This window comes from Silene latifolia, chromosome 2, assembly GCF_048544455.1.
Source record: "Silene latifolia isolate original U9 population chromosome 2, ASM4854445v1, whole genome shotgun sequence".
In the NCBI taxonomy this organism is placed as follows: domain Eukaryota; kingdom Viridiplantae; phylum Streptophyta; class Magnoliopsida; order Caryophyllales; family Caryophyllaceae; genus Silene; species Silene latifolia.
The window spans coordinates 62,755,149-62,763,085 of record NC_133527.1 but is presented as its reverse complement, the minus strand read 5'-3'; the positions used below and the strand labels follow the sequence as shown (position 1 = coordinate 62,763,085).

Here is a 7,937-nt window from a genome sequence, read left to right as displayed (position 1 = left end):
GCTACCGTCTCATGGTCGTTAATTTGCCTCTTACGTGATAAAATTTCTTTCATAAATTTAATGTAAGAGGGTACCTGTGTCAGCAATTCGGCGAATGGCACAGTGACTTGCAAGCTTTTCAGGAGTTCGGCAAATTTGCCGAATTGTTGATTAGCCTTAGTACTCTGCAAACGCCTCGGGAAAGGCACTGTGATGGGTATCTCGAGTCCTTTGTTCCTCTCTTCCAATGTATCAGCCAGATCAAGCTCTAAATCCTTCGATCGAGACTTCTTTCCTCTCGAACGTGGTCTTTCAGGCGATATTTCACTCGATCGAGCACTAGCAGGCTCTCCATCGAGGTCTTCTTTATCAGCATCACTCGATTGAGCAAAAATATTACTCGATCGAGTAGAATATTGAACAAAATCATTCGATCGAGTAGTTTTATTTACTCGATCGAGCTCTTGTTTTTCCTGTTCACTCGATCGAGCAGAAATTACACTCGATCGAGTCCTTTCTTCAACATTTTTACTCGATCGACCCCCAGAAACCATTCGATCGAGTATTTTCTTTGTCGTCAGCTCTTTTTCTTCGACAGTGCATTGTTCATCAGCGGTAATTACCTTCCCCGGGTCTGATTTCGGTCCTTTATATGAATAACCGCTCCTCAAATTAATTAAATTCACTGTCTCATGTGGATTCTTATCGGCTTGTGACGGTAAATGTCCCGGTTTCCTTGTGGACTAGTTCGCGGCTAACTGGGCAACTTGAGTTTCAAGTGCAAGTGCCTTGATAGATGCATCTTTTTGTTGGTCACTTAGCTGCCACTGCTTTTTCAAAGACTGCAACATCGTCTTCAACTCACCTATCTCCCTTACCCCACCAGAAGATGATGCACCTTCATTAGGTGTAGGAAAGGAAGGAGGCTTCTGAAAGCCTTGTTGAGCCTTATAAGAAGGGACATATGGCTGCTGCTGCTGAGGAGGGGTAGGATTGAGTACATTTTGACTTGTCCACTTAAAATTGGGATGGACTGCCCTTTGGTTATTATATTAGGAACCCCCTCCTTGCCTGTATTGTTGAAAAGCAAGGACATGTTCCTTCTCTGTAAGACAACCAACAGCAGTGTGACCGTCGTTGCTCCCACACCTCTCACATGTGACAGTCTCCCCTCTAGTAAGCAAATGGACCGTCTGAGGCTCCCCAGCAGAATGCAGCTCCAACTTATCAAACCTAGCATTCATGGCTTCCAGCTGAGCCACAACTTGTTTATCGACTGCATGAACTGTTCTAATACCATCCCTCGGGTTCCCATACTCAGCACAAGGGTCGCCATCTCTTCAATAAGGGCCCATACCTTATCATCGTCAGTGTTCTTTTGGAATCTTTCATTGGATGATGCATCAAGTATGGCTCTGTGATCATCGTACAACCCATTGTAGAACTGATTTGACAGAAACCACAGATCAAAACCATGGTGAGGAAGTGACCTCACCAACCTCTTGAAACGACACCATGCTTCATAGAAGGTTTCATCAGGTGCCTGCTTGAAACTAGTGATTTTTGCCCTCAACTGATTAGTGCACTGGAGAGGGAAATATCTCTTATAAAAAGCAAGAGCAAGGGTCTCCCAGTCTGTGACCCCTGCGGCCGTACGGTCCAAGTCAGTCAGCCACTCCCTAGCTGAGTCAGTCAAAGAAAAAGGAAACAACGCCTCCTTAATCTTGTCTTGAGTTACCCCCTTTGTGGCGGGGATAGTAGAACAGTAGTCCGAAAAGACCTCCATATGCTTCCTGGGTTCTTCACCTGCCACACCTCTAAAGATATTTCTCTCCACCAGATTGATATAGGACGGACGGATGTCAAAAGTATTCCCATCGTCAGTCTGGAGATTGAAACCTTTAGGAATAGATGATGCTTTAGGCTCCGAATGACTAGCAATTTTCGGCATCTTTACTGGTTGGTTTACGGAACTGAAAGTGTCTTCTTCAAAAGATGAATTTTCTGTAAATAGGATATGCTGAAGTTCGGGTTCGAAAGTACTCAAGGCTTCCTTTCGTGATTCTCTTTGGAGACAGAGTCTATGCCTGAACAGTCTCTCCGGCTCATAATTAGCTGAAACTAACTCCAACCTGTTTGACCTGGGCATACACAATACTGAAACAAAATAAATAAGAACTATCTCAAGGAATAAAAAATTCTCTGAGACGGATAAAATAAACGAAACAAAGACAGATAGGGCAACTGCCTCCCCGACAACGACGCCAAAATTTGACAGGGTTGTCGTATACCTATAAAAAATAACTAACTAAACTAACTTTATAGCTAGGGAAGTCAGGTCGATCTCCTCAGGCAGGCAAGATATCTGTAAAAGTCCGTCTATTTAGTCACAAATGGGGGGGAGGGGGGGGGGGGGGGGTTGTAATTGGTTTTCTAAACTAAAAGATTTAAAGGAAGAGAAGTAAGGAAAGAGCAATAAAGGCAGAAAATGAGAATAAACTATCAATAGAGAGGGGACATGTCAGGATTTCGGTTCACTACGGTAGTCCAGTGACTCAACTGTAAACAAGTAAGATAAATTACTGCAATACGAATATGGAAAGGTCCTTCTGGTCCACTTTCTACCCTAGATTCCCACCAACTTAACTTCCGTCCTCGTCAGGGTAGTCTACTGTTCATAGCAGGCCTATTTAGTCCAATCTTCCGATCCAGGATTAAATTTAGCCAGATTAAAAGGGTGACTCAGAAGCGTGCACTCAACTAAGTCGGTAAATACAGTTATATTGCTATGGGGACAGAGTCTCAGAATTAATTCATCTAACCTATTTACTATATCGTCACATTTTTACCGTAGATCCCCTAATCCTAAAATTAAATGATTTAGCTACTCATATCGCTAATGTTGTCAATAATAACAATATTGAAATAACTAATATAAAGCATAATGAAATAATAATTAAATCGCAATTAGGAACTTAGGGCAGAAAATTAAAGGAACAAGATGAGTAATTAAGATGAATAGATGAAAGATTAAGATTTAAAGAGAGTAAGAGATTACAATCGCAAGAATCCGGCGTAAAGAACGACTAAATCCGAGCGAAAAAATCCGAAAGCAAAAGTTACAGTGAAAGAGAGAAAGCAACGTAATGTTACAGTGAAGTATGAATGATAAGATGAAAACTGAATGCTAATGACCTAGTTATTATGCGTTTAAATAGAAAAATTACTAAGTCCATAAGCTAAAACATGTTCACGGACTAATTAAAGCCCATGAAAGACATAACTACTCGATCGAGCAAATTGAAACAACTCGATCGATAACTTCTTCAAGTAATCTACTCGATCGTGTAGAATTGTTGCTCGATCAAGTAACTCCTAATTCCAGCTCTATTGGATCGAGTAATATGTAACACCCGCGAATTTCCTATTTGGACATTTAAAATTTATTAAACCGTTTGGTTTATTTATTTCATATTTTTGAATTACTCAATTTAATAAATTTAATGTCAAGCTTGATTTTTATAAAAGTAATATCTAAAAGCTCATTTTTATAAAAGTAGGTATTATTAAATTATATCTTTGAGTCATAATTTATATAATAATATATGTATACATATTTTTGGTCGGAAAATAATAGCGACAGTAATAATATTAGTTTCCGTCTCAAGTTAAAATAAACTCGAGACCTTATTCCGTCTAGCTATAGACCGTCACATTTCACCTTGCACTCACTTTAATATGGACCAATCAAAAACCAACAACACATTCACCCACCTTCAAAATATCTACTATTATTATTATATATTATTAATATTATTTGTGGTTGTTGTGTATTACACCCGTCCCCACCTCCTTTCATTTCTCCTTCCTTTTTCTTCTTCTTCCTGCGTAAAAACAAACAACAACAACAATATGCAGCAGCAACAACAACAAACCCGTACACACCATTTTCGTCTACCTTCAACCATAGATCCCTCCTTCATTCCTCAACCAAATTCCATGAATTTTGCACTAATGGCTTCCCCATCTCGTCCTCCTTCTTTGTATGTAAGAAAGACGCCATCTTGCCTCTGTTTCCGTTCGGTCGTCTTACTTTGGGCTCGAATTTCCCGCCTTTTTCCTTCGTTCGTGCGTTTGAGTGTTACTTGGGACAGCTCAGAATAGCTTTGGACCGGAAGTATGCTATTTTAAAGTGCAATGAGGTAACGGTGATAGGTTACTCGACAAATGTCGAATTTTCTGTCTCTTGTATCGTTTTATATGTTCTTTTCTGATAAAGCTTGGTCCTTTACACTTTTTTTTTGGCATGGTAATTTTCCGTCTCAATTCGCTGGCTGAAATGGACTGTTGGAACGGGTTCGTGGATGTGTTGCAGGGTATTACTTGAAATCGAACGGGAACGTTCTGGTATAGTCATTTGTGTTGCCCGTCTTTTTTTTTTTTTTATGCAGTTTTTACGGACTGTTTACATGGGTTTTTTTCGAGTATTGTTAGGACGAGTGTTAAGGTGGTGATTCGTGTTCTAGTTACATCTTGTTTCCGTCTCAAACTTGTCTTCCATGCCTTTCGATATCGACCTGTTACGGACTGGTTGGACTCTGTTTGGAGTCATGAAATAACCAGACTTGGACCCCGTTCGGGACGTATTCGGGACTGGTTACCATGCCTGCCCTCTTCGTGTGATATCGTCACATGTTCACTCGGTTTTAGGTGGCTGTTTATACGGCCTTTGATAGCTAGTGGTGGTTTCAATGGTGGTTATTTTGGGGTGGAAATGTGGCCGGTGGTAAGGCCGTGTAAGGTTGTTGGCGGGGTCGGGACTTGGCTGTCCAAATTACTCCTTGAGTCGTGGGTATCGTTGCCCTTGGCGCAAAACTTGGGTTTATTTAAATTACTTGAATTTCCGTCTCGAGTCTTTATAAAACACAATTTGTTAAATTCGATCATTTAAATACTTTCCTTTTTTTTTGGTTTATACTTATAAAATCCCATTATTTAATTATTTAAATTACCGTCTCAAATATGTTCATGTACTCGTCTCATTATTTAGTAATGTGTCAAATTGGGCTTGTTTACATATTTTGGGTTAATTGGGCCACATTTATATTATGGGAACTTTTGGTGCCAACTTTGCTTCATTTATATAATTAAAAATCTGTTTTGTATTTTATATAACGTAATTCGTTAATATCGCTCTTTTACCCATTTATTCAATTGGGCTCATTTGACTTTATGTATTGGACTCTTTTAGTCTTGCTCGTTGGGCTTCACATGGTCTAATAGTTGGATTTTAAATGACTATGCATTTGTGCCTCTCATAGCTTATTTGTTGGATTTACAAAGGAGTCACTTGAGTTGGCCACATTTTATTCCGTAATTTCCTATAACATAATTTATTCATTGTCACTCATTATATTTTATTTAACCGGCATGATAAACTATAAAATGAAATATTTATTTGCATAAGACACGTATGGGATATTTATTATTAAATAATTATTTGTGAAGGGTCATATTCTTGATAATGCCTTGTATTGTTCTATTGTGAGAGTCTTGGTCCTATCGGATACTAGGGGTGAGCTATAAGCCCTCTAGTTGCGATATGATCGTTGGGATTAATGTTCCCGTCTGTACTCATGATGAGATGCAAGCCATAAGTATGAATGTGACATTAAGGGTCCCGTATCATATGATGTTTGCATGATCATTCTTACTCCTATTGTGACTCAAGTGTGACATTTTACATTGTGTGACTACTTGACATTCCTTATTTATTTGCCCTCGGACATGGGGTCACGGTTAGGTGCCATTGTTTCCGAGTTGGGCTATTTTTCCTTCCGCCTCTTCGGACCGGGGGTCACGGTTAGGTGACAAGGTTCCGATTTGAGGTTACTCGACTTTCGGGCTCGGTTAGGTGTACCATGTTCCGAGTCTTGGATACGATTTGGTATCGTGTGTCGAATCGGGTGTCGTCCATCCCGAGAGTCTGGCCAGGTTTAGACTAGGACCGTATTATGATCGTCGTCCTACCAAGAGGTTGGAGTCTAGAGGGTTGTCTTGTTTGAGTTCATACTAAGTATATGTCTTACACTTGTTGAGTCGTGTCAACATAAGTGGGTTGACTTGGTGATTCTGTTCCTTGATTGTACATTCATCCTCATATACCATGCCTATTCTGTTAAGAAAGTATTATGCCTGTTTCACCATGATTGTTCATTATATCTCCTTATTCTTTATTGTTCGTATATGTTGCATGATTAATATGTTTGATTAAATGTTGTTTGTTACCTGCATTTCGACATATTGTGGCTGGGAGAACCTTGAGTTACTCCCCCCATTTGATCGTGGCGTTCATGTTTACATGAATGACAGGTTTGAAGATGCTTACGTGGGGAAGACGTGTGGGCTAGCGAGAACTAAACCCTTGGACCTTAGTTTCTAATTTAGAAACCCTTTATTTGTTTATTCGTGGGATATCTTTTCCCCGCTTTCTAGACTTGGGTTGTAATAACCTAAATCTGTCTATCGTAGTAGTTGTTTCATTTCGTTTTTGGCACCCGCGTTTTAATCTTTAACTAGTAATCTAAAAGTTTTTAAAATCTCACAAAATTCCGCTTTAAATTATTAGTTGTATTTTTCCGCTTTATCGCGGAGTGTCACAAATATACTACTCGATCGATCATTTCCAGCCACAGAAACCACTCGATCGAGTAACAAAAGGGCTCGATCGAGTGTTCTTCCCCCAAAACAGCTCAAACTCGTGACCGACTGCTCCGTAGACCGTTCCTTCACGCATCCCAATGCAAGATCTCACTCGGAACAATCCCGTCTCCTCAAAATGCATGCAAAAAAAAGGGACGAAAATGGTACGATTCTACTACTTCCACGTTCATTTCTACAAAATGGACAAAACGAACCAAAGTAGCCAATTCGGGGCATAATACTATATAAACAGTACAAAAGTACATGGAAATACGTGCTGAAATAGGCTAAAAAGACTATACAAAATGCACGTATCACTTGCCATCAATCGCATCACACTCTAGTCACTTCGAGACGTCATCTCATATAAGCAACTAGGGGCCAATACCATGTTAATCTAGTTCACTTTAATAGGGTTCAATGTTGTCCATACAACCTTTTTGGATATAACAAAGCAATAAAAGAGTATTTAATAAAACTCAAACGATGAATGCATTATCACATATGTAAAATTGATACAATATCAATTATTACATAATCTATAATCCATATTCCATTTTTTATCTAATTGCACATTTTAACTCAATTGAAATGACATGACTTATCATGTTAAGCCTGTGAAAAGGCCTTTGGTTAGTAAGTCTCAGCAACGCCTTGCACTCTTCCTAACCTTACAATATACTATTTCCCATTGTTATGTATAATCTTTATTATAAAAACCTTTTGAGTACGTGTCTACATCCAATCTAGATATAGGCTCTCTTGCCTTAAATAACTCCCACTGTCCTCACAGTGTGTAGGGATAGGACTTTCGGTTATTGGAACGAACTGCCATAGTTCTTCCAATTCATAAAACCGAATCCTTATATGATCCCTTCCTTCTTGCATATGCCATTATTCCAAGTGTACTCAATTTCCGTTGTGTATATCTCATTATTCAACTGCCTACGATGTTTCTAGCAGATATCCTCCTTAAATAATATAGCCAAGATGGTTCTCTAACCATCCTTATGTGTTTAGAATATGGTTTTTGTGAAACTCCTTGCACATAAATCCATCTCAATTCTAAATGCTTAGCTTCATATCTTTAGTACTTCCTGAGTACTAACTAATGAACTATGTGGCAATATAGAGACTTCTCTCAAAGATTCGATTTGTAACTTTTCGTCATACTCCAAGTATACGAAATTTAAGATTGGTGATACATCTTAGCGTAATGAATTAATCCCGCAGCGGAAGCATGTGGATACAATTTC

General features: G+C 39.1%; 1 long non-coding RNA gene and 1 other non-coding gene across 2 annotated transcripts; both read left to right on the top strand.

Moving 5' to 3' along the window:
• The first annotated feature begins 1,448 nt into the window (after nucleotides 1-1,448).
• On the top strand, nucleotides 1,449-1,554 carry LOC141644956 (small nucleolar RNA R71). Its single transcript, XR_012544555.1, has one exon. It is a non-coding gene; the product is annotated as a small nucleolar RNA R71 (small nucleolar RNA).
• A 2,280-nt stretch (nucleotides 1,555-3,834) lies between these two features.
• LOC141629755 (uncharacterized) lies at nucleotides 3,835-6,524 on the top strand. The gene is made up of 2 exons (XR_012537345.1): nucleotides 3,835-4,181; nucleotides 6,352-6,524. It is a non-coding gene; the product is annotated as an uncharacterized LOC141629755 (long non-coding RNA).
• The last annotated feature ends 1,413 nt before the right edge of the window (nucleotides 6,525-7,937 follow it).